The 14,395-nt window shown below is 44.9% G+C and overlaps 1 protein-coding gene across 4 annotated transcripts in view; it reads right to left on the bottom strand.

Moving 5' to 3' along the window:
• Positions 1 to 8,618, bottom strand: part of Cep70 (centrosomal protein 70) — a 142,296-nt gene extending 133,678 nt beyond the window's left edge. For 2 of the 4 annotated variants that reach the window (XM_017313546.2, XM_030244539.1), the window contains exons 1-2: positions 8,489 to 8,618; positions 6,501 to 6,851 (exon numbers count right to left, since the gene is read on the bottom strand). The gene's annotated coding sequence lies outside the window, so the exon portion shown is untranslated. The remainder of the gene's footprint in view (positions 1 to 6,500; positions 6,852 to 8,488) is intronic. The other 2 variants (XM_030244541.1, XM_030244542.1) reach the window with 1 other exon arrangement.
• Between the last annotated feature and the right edge of the window lie 5,777 nt (positions 8,619 to 14,395).

The raw sequence follows: 14,395 nt of genomic DNA, 5'->3' as shown, positions 1-14,395 counted from the left end.
TGAACCTTTTGCTTCTCACATACTTGGAGCCACACTAGCCTATGTTTTTAAAAAATTTACTTATTTTCTTGTATGTATGTGTATGTGTGCCTGAGTAATGTCTGTGTACCACATATATACATGTCCATAGAGGCCACAAGAGTGCACCAGATCTCCTGGGACTGTAGTTACCATGTAGGTTTTGGGAATTGAGGCTAGGTCCTCTGGAGGAGCAGTCCCTGCTCTTAACTGCTGATCCATCTCTCCAGTCTCCTTCGGGTTTTTGAAGACAGTTCCAACCCTGCCACTTGAGTTTGCTCAGAGGTCAGCTTGAACTTCTGATTTCTAAGTAGGCAGTTTTATAGATGTAGGAGAGTGAAATACAGTCCTCAAAGCTTCTAGAACTTAGAGTCCAAAGAATCTTAAAATAGATCCATGAGCTGAGTGTGATAGTGCCTACCTGTAAACCCAGCACTCAGGAAGTGGAAACAGGAAGATCAAGCATTCAAGGCAAAAAAACAGTCCCAGCACTCTGGAGGCAGAGGCAGTCGGATCTCTGTGAGTTCAAGGCCAGTGTGGTCCACAAAGCTAGTTCCAAGACAACCAAGGCTGCACACACACAAACTCTGTCTCAAAACAAACAAACAAACAAACAAACAAACAACCTCCCTCCCCCACCAAAAGAGTTCAAGGCCAGGCTGAGCTATATAAGACCCCTTCTCAAACAGTGGCCATGTGTTGACCCTCTCTTAGAGAAGCCTACACTCACGCTTTTGGGTGTGTCTCTCTGATCACTTTCACGCCTTTAATCCCAGCACTCAGGAAGCAGAGGCAGGTGAATCTCTAAGTTTGGGGCAAGCCTGGTCTACAGAGTGAGTTCCAGGACAGCCAGGGCTATACAGAGAAACCCTGTCTCGAAAAGCGAATTATATACATTTAAGTAGCTGGTAAGGTAGTTCAGCGGTTAAGAACAAAACTCAGTTCCTGGCACCCATGTTGGGCAGCTCACATCCACCTGTTACTTCAGCTCCAGGGGATTCCACACCCTCTCTGACTTCTGTGGACACCAGACACCTATACATACACACAGAGACACATAGACACATAATTAAAAGTAATAAAAATAAATCTTTGAAAGGTCGTGTCTGTTTTAAACAAAGCAAAACCCATCCAATAAATAAGATGTAAAAAAGAAACTCGTATCCTGCCCACATACCCACCTATTCTCACTACCTCATCGAGTCATTTATTTCTACATACTTCCCATAAGTGGGGACCACACCCAGTCCCCCACCCCTTAAATGCTGGCCTTACAGGTATGTACCCACCACACCCTGTGGAGTTCTTTACAGATTCGGGACATTCATCCCATCTGATAACAGATTCATAATACACTTTCCAAGTTTCTACAGACAGAAAATGTAACTCCCAGCTTCTCAAACATTGCTGTAGGCCAGGTACTCCAGGAAATCGACTCCGAGACACAATTGTATGTAGATCATTTACTAAGAGGAGCACTCAGACACGTACGTAAGCAGTGTGATAAACAGATTAAGCTTAAAGCAATGCTAGGCTGTGAGATAGTTGCAAAAGAGGCCTCAGGGACCTCTAATGCTAGAGCGGCTTTGAGAACTGGTCTAGCCTTTTAGAACTAAGGCAAAGGCAACATGCATTTGTACCCATGAAGTAACTAAAGATTAAGGCAATCCAACTTTGGGAGGGAGACAGCTTGAACTTGCCAAAGTAGAAAGTGGGTGCCAGTCTCTGAAGAGGAACTTGTAGACTGGCATTCGGATGACAAACGTTCACCACACTCAGCAAGCCTCCATAGTAAACATCCCTTAAGACTCCTGTTTCTGAATTCAAGCACATACGTTTTCAGGTGTCAGCACCTATTTCAATATCCTTTTTAACTTAAAGAGAATGTTTTTCTTTAAAGATATTTTTATTATATATATATATATATATATATATATATATATATATATATATATATATATATATGAGTACATTGTAGCTGTCTGCAGACACACCAGAAGAGAGCACCGGGTCCCATTGCAGATGGTTGTGAGTTACCATGTGGTTGCTAGGAATTGAACTCAGGTCCTCTGGAAGACCAACCAGTGCTCTTAACCACTGAGCCATCTCTCCAGCCCCAAGTTAAAGAGACCATTAAGGTTTGCATTGCTTCATCACTTTGTTCATTTCATTGGGGTTGGAAATCTTTCTGTTTCTTGTTGGGTTTTCTGTAAGTTGTTTTTTTTTAAGATTTATTTATTATTTATTGTTTATTAAGTACACTGAAGCTGTGTTCAGACACACCAGAAGAGAGCATCAAATCTCATTAAAGATGGTTATGGTTTTGAATTCAGGATTTGAATTCAGGACCTCTGGAAGATGGCTTTTAACCACTGAGCCATCTCTCCAGTCTGAGTTTCGCTGTTTTTAAAAATATCTATTTTTTCTATGAGTGGGGGTAGTTGGCATGGAGGACCATGCACCTGAGTATATGAGTACAGATACCCACTAAGGCCAAAGGTATCTGAGCTCTTTGGAGCTGGAGTCACAAGTAATTGTCAGCTCCCCCTTGTGGGTGCTGGGAATTGAACTCAGATCCTTAGGAAGAGCAGCAGACTATTATCCACTAAGCCATTTTTCCAGCCCCTTTTTGTTAATATTTAGAAACTGTATTTTACTGATTTACGTGGGGTGGGGTTGCCACGGCAAGCATGTGGAGATCAGAAGATAACTCTGTGACATTAATTCCCTCCTTTCTCCTTTGCATGTATCCAGCTCAGGCTGTAAGGCTTTTTGGGGTAGTGGGGACTTTTTGGTTTTGTTCAGTGATTTTTAGATTTACCTATTTAATTTTTATGTGTATAAGCATTTTGCTTACACAGGTGTGCATCACATGGATGTTTGGTGTCACAAAGATTAGAACTGGACATTGCATCCCCTAGGAACTGGAGTTAAGCCACCATGGGGATGCTAGGAATCAAACCCAGGACCTTGGCAAGAGCAACAGGTATTCTTAACCACTAAACCATCTCTCCAGTCCCTGGTTTTGGTTTTTCTAAGAAACAATAGCACAGTAGGATGTGTTGGTGCACACCAGCAATACTAGCACCTGGGGATTAGAAGCAGGAGGTTCAGGAGCTCAAGGCCAGCCTGGGATATATGTGAATCTGTCTCAAAACAACAAAAGGGACAGTGAGAGGCTCCCAGCAACACACACACACACACACACACACACACACACACACACACACACACACAGAGGCAATGACAAATTGCTGAAGACAGAATGTAATTTATGGATGAAGCCATCCAAACATCCATCAAAGGGGTGGAAAGTATCAAGGCAGGTTGACCCATATCTACAATCCCAGAATTGAGGAAGCAGAGGCAGGATGATTACCAAGGACAGCCTGGACTACATGGCAATTACCAGACAATTTGGGGCTACATAACAAGACCCCATCTAAAAAACGTAAAGATCTGAACAGTTACTCGTCCACACTAGTAATACAGAAATGACGGTGAAATATAACACGGGGTTGGTGGATGTCTTGATGGGTGAAGCACACGCAATATAAACCTGACAATGCCCAGAATACAAAAGTGGAACTGATTCCATAAAGAGCTTACTGTCCAGCCTGCTGCTTCCTGCAGGGTATTTAATACTGCCCCATAATGTCACTGGGGCCAGGTGATTTAAAAACACAATAATCTCCATTTCTGGAAAAGCCATGGAAAAATGAATGTTCTGTTGTTGTTGTTGTTGTTGTTGTTGTTATTGTTATTGAACAAAACACAAATAGGCAGATTTGTGTTTAGTTGGGGTTTTAAGACAGTTTCTTTATTATGCCCTAGAACTCGCAGTGTAGACCAGTTTGGCCTCTTTCACCCAAGTGCTAGGAATAAAGGTTTGTGCCTCTATGCCTGGTCCTTAGTATACACACACACACACACACACACACACACACACACACACAAACACTATTAAGTAAATCCATCGGAAAACACAGAAGGTGACAGAGAGACAGCCCCATAAATCCTATCACTAACACAAAACCTGTTAACACTTTCTAATGGGACATTTGGGCCCCTCCTTTGTGTGGCTAATTTTTAACTGATCTAGACTGATCAGTATTCAAGTTGTAACTATTCTTTTTTCCTCAGTTTAACTTTCTGTTCAGGGAACTAATGTGGAATTTTCCCTTCCACTGAAGTCACCATCTTCCTTCAAGTCCTGCCTCTGGGTAAATCCCAGAGCCGTGACTCTAGTAGAGCCTCCTCTGCTGATCTGTGGCCTGGAGACCCTGGGTCCTAATCCCAAAGCACAGGAAATGCTCACTCACCTGGGCCACGACCTTCAGACTGCTTTTCAGTTTGTGGGAAAGATGCTCAAAACACAGCTTAAGGAATCCCTGTTGTAACTCACCTGAACTACCCCTTCATTTAGATTGCAAGGCAGTGTGATCTGGAACAAAGAATTCCTTCTGTCCCTGAATTTGTTAAAATCAGTTACAAACCTAAGCCTAGTCCAGGAGAGTGTTAACATGAACAGCCAAGTCAAGCCAATGCTCTTCTAACTTGAAGCTGGTGTTCCTCTAAACTTGAATAATGCCAACCAGGAAGAGGCCAACCTTGCCAAGGGGTCTCAATCTAAAAACTGTTCCCAGTGTCCTCCCAGGTCCTAGCTGTTCCTGCAAAGAACAGTGCCACCTCAGGGCAAGCCCAACTCTTCAGGTAGGTGATTGGACCCTAGCAATCCCACAGAAAAAAACCACCAATTGAGTTAACATTGGTTAGCTCAATCGTGATCCTGTAGAGGGTGGGATTTTTTTTTTTTTTAAGAAATCCAGGAGCAAGCTGATAGGCATAGAAAATAACCATTGATCTTTCAAGAGTCAAAGAGATGGAAATTGGGATGGTATTACACACCTATAATCATTGAGCTGCTGTGTGAGGTCATGGGGTCGGGGGTCGGGATGGGGGGAGAAAGATCTAGAGGACAAGTTCAGCTGGGGTCACATGAGACCCTACCTCAAAACAAACAAAAAAACATCAGGTGGGTGGTGAGCGAATACAGAGAAACTCCATTTCCAAGAGTGTAAAACATACTGGGCATAGTGCTACACACTCAGGATGCAGAGGCAGGGAGATCACTTGAAATTCAGGGACAGGCCAGCCTGGTCTACATAGCAAGTTCCAGGCTAGCCAGTGTCTTATATAGCAAGGCAATGCCTCAAACAAAACAAGAGAAAAGGGACTGCAAAATCTTTTTGAGGTAGGCTACACAGCAAATTGCCTGTTTCTACCATACACTGGACTCCGTGACACATTTGGGAAAACCCATAGTGAGAGAGAAAAGGGGGTTGGATCCTAGTTCTGGAAACCAGGTACTTCCTGAAACTACCTGCTGCCAGCTTAACTCCTGAATTGGCCTTCTCTTCAAGTCCTAACAATACCACCGTCTTGGGAAAGCCCTTGCCTTCTCTTAGGCATATCCCTTAATACTTGGACTGACGTTGCAGCTCAGGGGTCCAGCCCTTTGCCTCCATGACCTCCACGGCCCTGTGCTTCACTTCCACAGCTGGACTCAACCCTAAGGCTGACTATGACGCTGCAAAGGCACTCTGGAGACCTCCGGCAGGATCCATTATCTAATCCCTCTCCAGATTCTCATCACATTCCTGTAGACTTCCTGCTGCCTCTGTTGAGGCCCTTGAATTCTGTTTCAGCCTCTTCAACCCTTTGTAGCTGCTTAACAATCCCTATATAAGTGTACATAAAGATGCATTTACTGTATAGTGTGTAACCTATGACCGGGTAAGATTGATGTGAGTAGGTATGATTGGGATAAAGGAACTTGGGTTTGTCCTAAATGTCTATCAAGGGAAATTGGGCTTACTTGACAAATTACAGCCAAGAAAATGTAGTGTGCCCATTTGTCGCTTTCCACTAAATTCTGACATCACCACGGAAGGACACAGGGTGGCAATACTTCTGATGCTGGACACTCATGACACTGAGTAAGCAGACTTGTTAGTTAAGTGACGCATGCTAGGAATTCTGGAATGTGGCCTGCAGGAGCCTGAAGCAGGAATGAGGCACGGTCCAGGCCATCCTGAGCCATAGGGTAAGACCCTGCCTTTAAAAAACAAAACAAAACAAAGAAAAAACTGAAAATAATTGGTCTCGAAATTTAGAGGAGAGGCCTGCCTTCTCTACCTCCCAGTGGGTCTACCAGAGAGGAACGCAGGCAGTGGTCACACCTATCTCACCAAATGGAGACAATGCACAAGCAAAACAAAGGAACTGACGCCATGAAAATGGGTGGTATTCTACCAGGCATGGTGACACATGACTTTAATTCCAGCACTGGGTAGGCAGAGACGGGGGGCATCTCTGAGGTTTAGGACAACCAGGGCTACACAGAAAAACTCTGTCTCAAAACACAAACAAACAAACCAATGATTGGTGGTATTTTAAGGTCAATTAACCTTTGTACTCACTTCATTGGTAATTCCTGGACACCAACTTGTTGATTCACAAATCTGTGCTTGGAATCCCCTTCCAACAGAAATGTCCTGGACTGCCCTTCTGGACCGTGAAAGAAGCTTGGCCAAGCAAACGCTTCTTCCAGGGGCTTTGGTGTTTGAACAGACTGAGGGTAAGGCGTGTTCTCCGGTCTCAGTGAGCTACACACACGAGTTAGCACCTTAGACATCAAAGGGAACTTCATGTCTCGGCTGAGTTCAATTCCCTCCTCCATTTCTCCTCTCAGCACACACACTTGAGTGTGCAGTGTATGTCGGGAACTTTCTCACAGTCATCACACGAACAGATGAGGACAAATTCAAAACCTGTCAAGAAGCCAGACAGACAAGGTGGCACACACCTTTAGTCCTAGCACTGGAGAGGCAAAGATGGACTTCTGTGAATTCCAGCTTGGCTTCACCACATATTAAAACCCTGTTTCAAAAACAAACTTCCAAGAAACTTGCTGAAGGTCACACCCAGGTCAGGAGGGATAGTATTGGATTCTGTCCTGACTCCGAATCTAGTGCTTCCTTTGTTAATGCAAAGGTGAAATCAGGTCTTTTCCATAGGACTGGAGTTACATAGCTCAGTGGCCAGAGGTTTGATCCCTCGCACCACGAGACCTGGGCAGAGGGACATGGGAGTCTCAGTGAAAGATGCAAGAACATTCTGAGCATGGGGAAGAGAGGGGACCTGTCCCATAACCAATTCAGGGGCAATTTTTTTCTTTGTTGGGATTGATTTGTTTGCTCATTTGCTTACTTGAGTTCTTAAGACAAGATCTTGCTATGTAGCCCTGGGTGACTTGGAACTCAAAATGTAGCCCGTATTGGCCACAAACTCATTGCGATCCTCTGGGCCTCCATTTCAGGAATGCTGGGATTATAGGCATGTGTCTAATGTTTTATAGATTTATTTGTTGTCTTAGTTAGGGTTTACACTGCTATTAAGAGACACCATGTCCAAGGCAACTCTTACAAAGAACAACATTTAATTGGGGTTGGCTTACAGATTCAGTGGTTCAGTCCATTATCATCAAGGCAGAAAGCATGGCAGTGTGCATGCAGGCATGACAAGGGGAAGAGCTGAGAGTTCTACATCTTCATCAGAAGACAGCCAGGAGAAGGGTCTCAAAGCTTCCTCCAACAGGGGCACACCTATTCCAACAAGGCCACACCTCCTAATAGTGCCCCTTCCTGAGCTAAGCATATTCAAACTACCACATTTGTCTGTGATCATTTTGTCTACGTGCATGTGCATGTTTGTGTACTACATACATGCCTAGTACTCAAGAAGGTCAGAAGAAAACATCAGATCCCCTGGAACTGGAGTTACGGATGATTGTGAGCCACTATGTGGTGCTGGGAGCTAAGTCCTGGTCTTCTACCAAAGCAACAAGTGCTCATAAAAGATTAATTTTGGGCTGGAGAGATGGCTCAGTGGTTAAGAGCACTGACTGCTCTTCCAGAGGTCCTAATTGCTTTGGCTAGGACTTCAAGTACAATATTGAATAGGTAGAGAGAGGGTCTTTCAGAGGTCTTGAGTTCAATTCCCAGCAACCACATGGTGGCTCACAACCATCTGTAATAAGATCTGATGCCCTCTTCTGGTATCTGAAAAGAGGGACAGTGTACTCTTATACAATCAATCAATCAATCAATAGAGATTGCTTTTAAACACGATATAATCCCATCACTTAGAAGTAAAAGGTGGAAGGACCTCAGAAAATAAAAAAAACACCCTGAGGCCTTACCAGCCAAATAATACAGGCAATAGCTGCTGTGTTTGTCTATCAGAACTGTATGGTAATGTCCTTTTGTTGAAGATATCACAAGCTCTGGTCACCTACCAAAATCAAGCTGGCATTAAATGGAAGCTCTCTTCCTGCTACCTCACCCTTACTTGCAAGAAGGAGCTATACAGGCTGCAGGAGGTAATTACCAGTAACAGACTTACTCACCTATGGTCTCTGGATGAACGATACTGAAGAGCCGGGCAAGATAATGGTACAGTAGTGGCGAGTCAGTTAGGGAGTGTTGTGGCTTGGATGAGAAATACCCACCATAGACTCACATATTTGAACACTAGCTTGGTTTCCAGTTGGTGGTGCTATCTGGGAAAGTTCCGGGACCTTTAGTGGGTGGAGCCTTGCTAGGGGAAGTGCACCAAGAAGGGCAAGCTCTGAGGGTTTATGATGCCCTCACTTCTTGTTCTCCCACCACCCCTCCTCCTCTTCCTCTTTGTCCTCCCTCCTCCTATGCCTGTGCTTTCCATATGTGGTCAAAGTGTGGTCAATCAGCTTCCTGCTCCTTCCGGTTTCCACGCCTTCCTATTCATGAAGGACTCATCCCTGTGGAATCATAAGCTAAAATAAGGTCTTTCTTCCTTAAGTTGCCTCTGGTCCTGGCATTTTATCAAGGCAACAGAAAAGGAACTGAAACATGGGAGCAGCCAGCTGATTTCTGATTGGATCTGAAAGCCCGCTCCGTGGGAGAGGATTCATGTCTGCTGCTGTTATCTAGTCAAAAGCCCATAGGAAAAAAGTCCTAGGTCCAAACCGGCCAGCTACGGCTATCACTTTGCTAAAAGGACATGACATGACCATCAAACTGTCTTCTAAATAGTTCTATTTAAGCCCACAGGTTAAGCCTGCAGTCAGTTTGAGTCAGAGGGGTTTCTTCTTACAGGGCAATGGCACACACACACACACACACACACACACACACACACACACACACACACACCCTTTTCTTGTCTCTTTCATTCTCTCCCTCTCCCTCTCTCCTCTCTTTTCATTTCCCTTCTCGACAAGCCTTCTCAGAGCTTTCCTCTGGTGCTCAAATACCTGGGATTGTGGGCACATGCTAGTGTGCTCTGTTCTCTTGGTAAACACCAGCTTTAAAATCATCTAGGTAGTATGTGTTTCTTCTCTCTGTTCCCCTCATTAGAATGTGCACCCTTCAAACATAGTCTTGAGTTCCCCAAACACAGGAGTCTGCCTGCAGCTTCTTCTATCCTCAGAGAATTATACAACCACTCAGTAAGTAGCTGTTAAATTAACAAGTGAACAGACTTTCTATTCGAGGTCTTGAAGGGTTCTTTTGGGGGCACATATTAGTTCTCTTCCAGGTTCGCCCACTCACTTCCCATAGACACAAGTCTGAATGCTGTGGTCTATTGTGACTCCTGCTAACTGCCTTGTCCTTCTGACCACAGAGGGACCACGGGACCTTATCATCTCTCTTGCAGACACTGGATATGCTGTCAGTGTGTCCTCAGAGACCATCCTGTTTGGTAACACATCAAAAGTGGACATGAAGCTAATTCGGTAGGAAGTGAAGTCAGTTTGGCAACTGATGGAGAAACCCCCGAAAGACGTGGGGGTTAACACTGGTTGAAGTTAATGTAAGATATGTCGTAAGGCTGTGAAGTCGATCACAAGGGGGTGAGTTGTGCAGGGCTACTTGTGCTTGTATAGGGAAGTTCCCTGTAATGCGTGTTGGCTTGTTGTGTGCCCTGGGCTGGTGAGAACAAGGGGGAGGGTTGCTGAGTCTCCCTACAAAGGATACAGCTTTCTGGAGGCCCCTACAGGAGAGGGGCTTCAACCAAAACCAATAAGTACCATTGACTGGGCCTTGTGTTAATCATCTATTTTCCCCAAACCTCCAGTCACCCTGTGAAGTAGGCAATAACACCCATCTCACAAAAGAAATGAAATAGAAGTTTAAATGTCTCCATAACTTGCCCACCATGGTCACATAGTTGTTGGTAAGGCAGGCAAGCAGGTAATCCAGCTTCAATTTCTACCCCACTCTGGGCCATTTTCCTCTTCCTATGCTAAACAAAGGGAAATAATGCAGACCTGGGGCTTTATGAGTTGTTTCATAAGCCAACTTGGTTTGCATCTATCTGCTTCTGCATATAGTATTTAGCTAATTCTGAAATTCAATCTTTGGAAGTAGTTGTTGTTGTTGTTGTTGTTGTTGTTTTTGTCATTTATGTATTGTGGTCCATAATACCCTTAAACTCACTCCGTAGCATAGGTTGTCCTTGATTCTGGTGGTCCTCCTGCCTCAACCTCCTTAGCAGTAGGATTATAAGAGTGTGCCACCATATACATCTTGGAATTAGAAGAGTCGGTGCAGATCTGCAGAAAAAAGGATGGTTATGAGAGATGACCAGTGCGCTCACATTTCCATGTGCCAAAAGCTGATAGCCACGGGGTGGCTGAGATGATTCCATGGAAAAGTTTGTGCTGCCAAGTTTAACGACTTGACTTTGATGCTTTGGTTTCAGTCCCCAGCACCCACATAGGACAGCTCACAACCACCTGTAACTCCAGCTCCTCTGGAGATGATGTCCGCTTTTGACCACGGTGGTGGTGAGGGTACCTTCCTTCATGTAATATACAAACAGACAAACATACTCACAACATATACATAAAAAATAAGTGTTAAAAAGAGGAAAAAGGAATGAAGGAAGAGAGGAAAGGAGGAGGGAGGGAGGGAGGAGGGAGGAAAAATACTCTGTGACTAGGGGCAGGGATCTCTTTTTGCTCAGGTGATCCAGGGAGCACACAGAGCAGTGAAAGAGTGGGTGTGGCTGGGTGTCAAGGCTCACACCTGCAGTCTCAACACTCGACAAGAGGCTAAGGAGTTCAAGGCCAACCTTAGTTACACATTGAGTTCAAGCCTGGAACATGTGAGGTAAGAATAAGATTTTTAAAAATACAATTGCCACGCAGTGGTGGCACAAGCCTTTAATCCCAGCACTTGGGAGGCAGAGGCAGTCAGATCTCAGAGAAACCCCATCTCCAAAAACTAACTAACTAACTAACTAACTAACTAACTAACTAACTAACTAACTAAGTGATGGACAGGCAGATTTCCGGCTCTAGAGGTCCATTGGACGAATACTCCCAGAGCTACTCTTCCGGGTGGCCCAGCCCCAGTCACACACCTCAGACCAGATCTGCCTCCAGGCCCACACCTGCTGCTCTCTAGCAGCTCTCCCTGCTGCTTCTCGGAAGCCATGCCCCGTGGCTTTGATGGAAACAGCGCAGCAGCCCACGAGGCTGTGGGCTCTGCAGGGGCCGCACACCGGGTCATACCGTCACCAAGGGCTGCAGTAGATGTGACAATGCTGGGCCACCAAAACTTGGTTAGTGTCACTTGCCAGGAACCTCAGGGAGGCCCGCTGCTGGAGCAGCAATCTAGCAGTACTTCCCCTCTCCCCCTCTGCCCCCCACAGTTTCTGGAGTGTGGCCAGAATCAGGCTGATGTCATGGTCTCTGAAGGTTTCAAGGAGGGAATGCTGGGACAATGCAGAGTTACAAATGCAGGATTAGTCTAATCAAGAGATTTAAACTGAAGAGATGGAAAGTCTGTTCTGATGGTCAACTCCTTTGGGGTCAAATGACCCTTCCACAGGGGTTGCCTAAGACCATTGGGAGAAAAACAAACAGATACTTGCATTACGACTTATAATACTAGTGGCCAGTTGGTATAGTGCACACCTTTAATCCCAGCATTCGGGAGGCAGAGGTGGGTAGATCTTTGGGAGTTCAAGGCCAGCCTGGTTTACAAAGGGCGTTCCTGGCCAGCCAGGGCTATTCAGAAACCCTATCTCAGAAAAACAAACAAACAAACAAGGAAAACAGAGTCAACATTACAGTTATGAAGTAGCAACAAAAATAATTTTATGCTTGGGAGTCACCACAACATGAGGAACTGTATTCAAGGGTTGCAGTGTTAGGAAGGCTGAGAGCTGTTGTTCTGGCATAAAAAGAGAAAGCAATACTGAAAGTGCCTTCTTTGTAAACCTCTTGCTGACCATAGTACCCTGGTTTAGAACAGCCGTGGGAAAGTTCTCAGTGTATACAAGTTCAGAGATGTGTAGAGTTCAAGGCTGAGCAAGTATTTGGCCATCTTAAATCTTAAAAGCTGTGGTTGATGTATTTATTTATGAGTGAATTAAAATAGTGATTGTCTTAGTTAGGGTTTTACTGCTGTGAACAGACACCATGACCAAGGCCAGTCTTATAAAGGACAACATTTAATTGGGGCTAGCTTACAGGTTCGGAGGTTCAGTCCATTATCATCAAGGCAGGAACATGGCAGCATACAAGCAGGCATTGTACAGGTTACAGCTGAGAGTTCTACAACCTTCATCTGAAGGCTGCTAGCAGAATACTGGCTTCCAGGCAGCTAGAAGAGGGTCTTAAAGCCCACGCCCACAGTGACACACCTACTCCAACAAGGCCATACCTTCAAATATTACCATTCCCTGGGCCAAGCATATACAAACCATCAAGGTCATTTTTATTCCACCTGGAATCGCTCAGAATGTAAAACAGCTTGGGATACATGAGGTCTAAAATGAAGCAGGTCCTGTTAGCTGAAATGGAGTGACACAGAGATCCGCAGGTCCTGTTAGCTGAAATGGAGTGATACAGAGATCCGCAGGGGCAAGGCATTGATTCCCCAGCGAGGCACTGCCCAGATAATATGACGTATGGAAGGAGCTCCTGCATTGTCCCCCATAATTCCCCCTGCTGGTCTCCCCAGTATGACCTGAGGCAGCCAAATCCCCTCATTCTCAATACCAACTTGGGCTATAAAAAGCATCTCCTTCCCCCATTGTTGAGGATGGAGCAATGTCAATGATGGAGCAGTGGGTACCACTGCTGGCCGGGGTGTAGTATGGTGTGCTTGTAATCCCAGTAAATGAGAAGACTAGGGAAAGCACAGCACCATGGGAATTCTGCCAAGTCTACGCTGACAGTGTCTGTCTCAAACTCCCTTCCCAAGTAAAACAAAGCAGAAGGAGAAAAATATGCCTACTGGATAAGAAGACTAAACATTATAAAGATATAGTTCACAATAAAGTGAGCTATAAATTTAACCGTAATTGCATAATCTTGTTTTGTGTTGTTTGAGATAGTGTCTTGCTAGACAGCCCTGGCTCGCTTCCGGAGAGCTCGCATTACAGGTGTGAGCCATCTTGCCTGGCCATAATTCAGATGAAAGCATCTCCTGTTCGTTTGCTTGATTTTTGTCATTGCTGTTGTTGATTCAGGCTCTCGTGTGGTGCAGGCTGGCCTTGGTCTCCGTGTGTAGCACAGGATGCCTTTGACCTGAGCATCATACCTCTACCTCCTGAGTGCTGGGGTTGCAGTCATATACCACCTCCTCCACTGGTGTCTTTTTTTCTAAGGTGGGCTTCTTGTATGCCAGGCTAGCCTCCAATCTGTTATGTACCGGAGGCTGGCCTTGAACTCCTCATTCTCCTGTCTCCCCTTTCCTGAGTGGCAGATCACAGGCTTGCACCACCTTGCCTAGTGATTCATTTTATAATTAAAATTATTTAATTTAATGGCTGTAATTAGGCTGTAAGTAATTAGGCTGTAGGATGAAGCACTGGACTTCTAAGCACAAGACAAAGGACTCTCTTTCCAGCACCAACACCAAAAACAAACAAACAAGACAAAGAAACCAACTGTGATTTATTTCTTCTCCCTGTAAACTGTATATTTATAGAATTCATACCTGAAAGCAGCACACTGAGTTACTGATTCACCTCACCATCTCTACACAGATCATTTTTCTAATTAGAAAAGAAATTATCATCCGGCAGTGGTGGCACATGTTTTTAATCCCAGCACTTGGGAGGCAGAGGCAGGTGTTCAAGACCAGCCTGGTCTACAGAGTGAGTTCCAGGACAGCCAGGGATAGACAGAGAAGCCCTGCCTCAAAACACCACCACCACCACCACCCCAAAAGAAATTATGATATCTCTCCTGTTGTAGATGTATATGAGTACACTGTAGCTGTACAGATGGTTGTAAGCCATCATGTGGTTATTGGGA

The sequence above is a fragment of the Mus musculus genome, chromosome 9, assembly GCF_000001635.26.
Source record: "Mus musculus strain C57BL/6J chromosome 9, GRCm38.p6 C57BL/6J".
Lineage (NCBI taxonomy): Eukaryota > Metazoa > Chordata > Mammalia > Rodentia > Muridae > Mus > Mus musculus.
The sequence above is the reverse complement of the archived record's forward strand: the minus strand, read 5'-3'. Positions and strand labels throughout refer to the sequence as shown.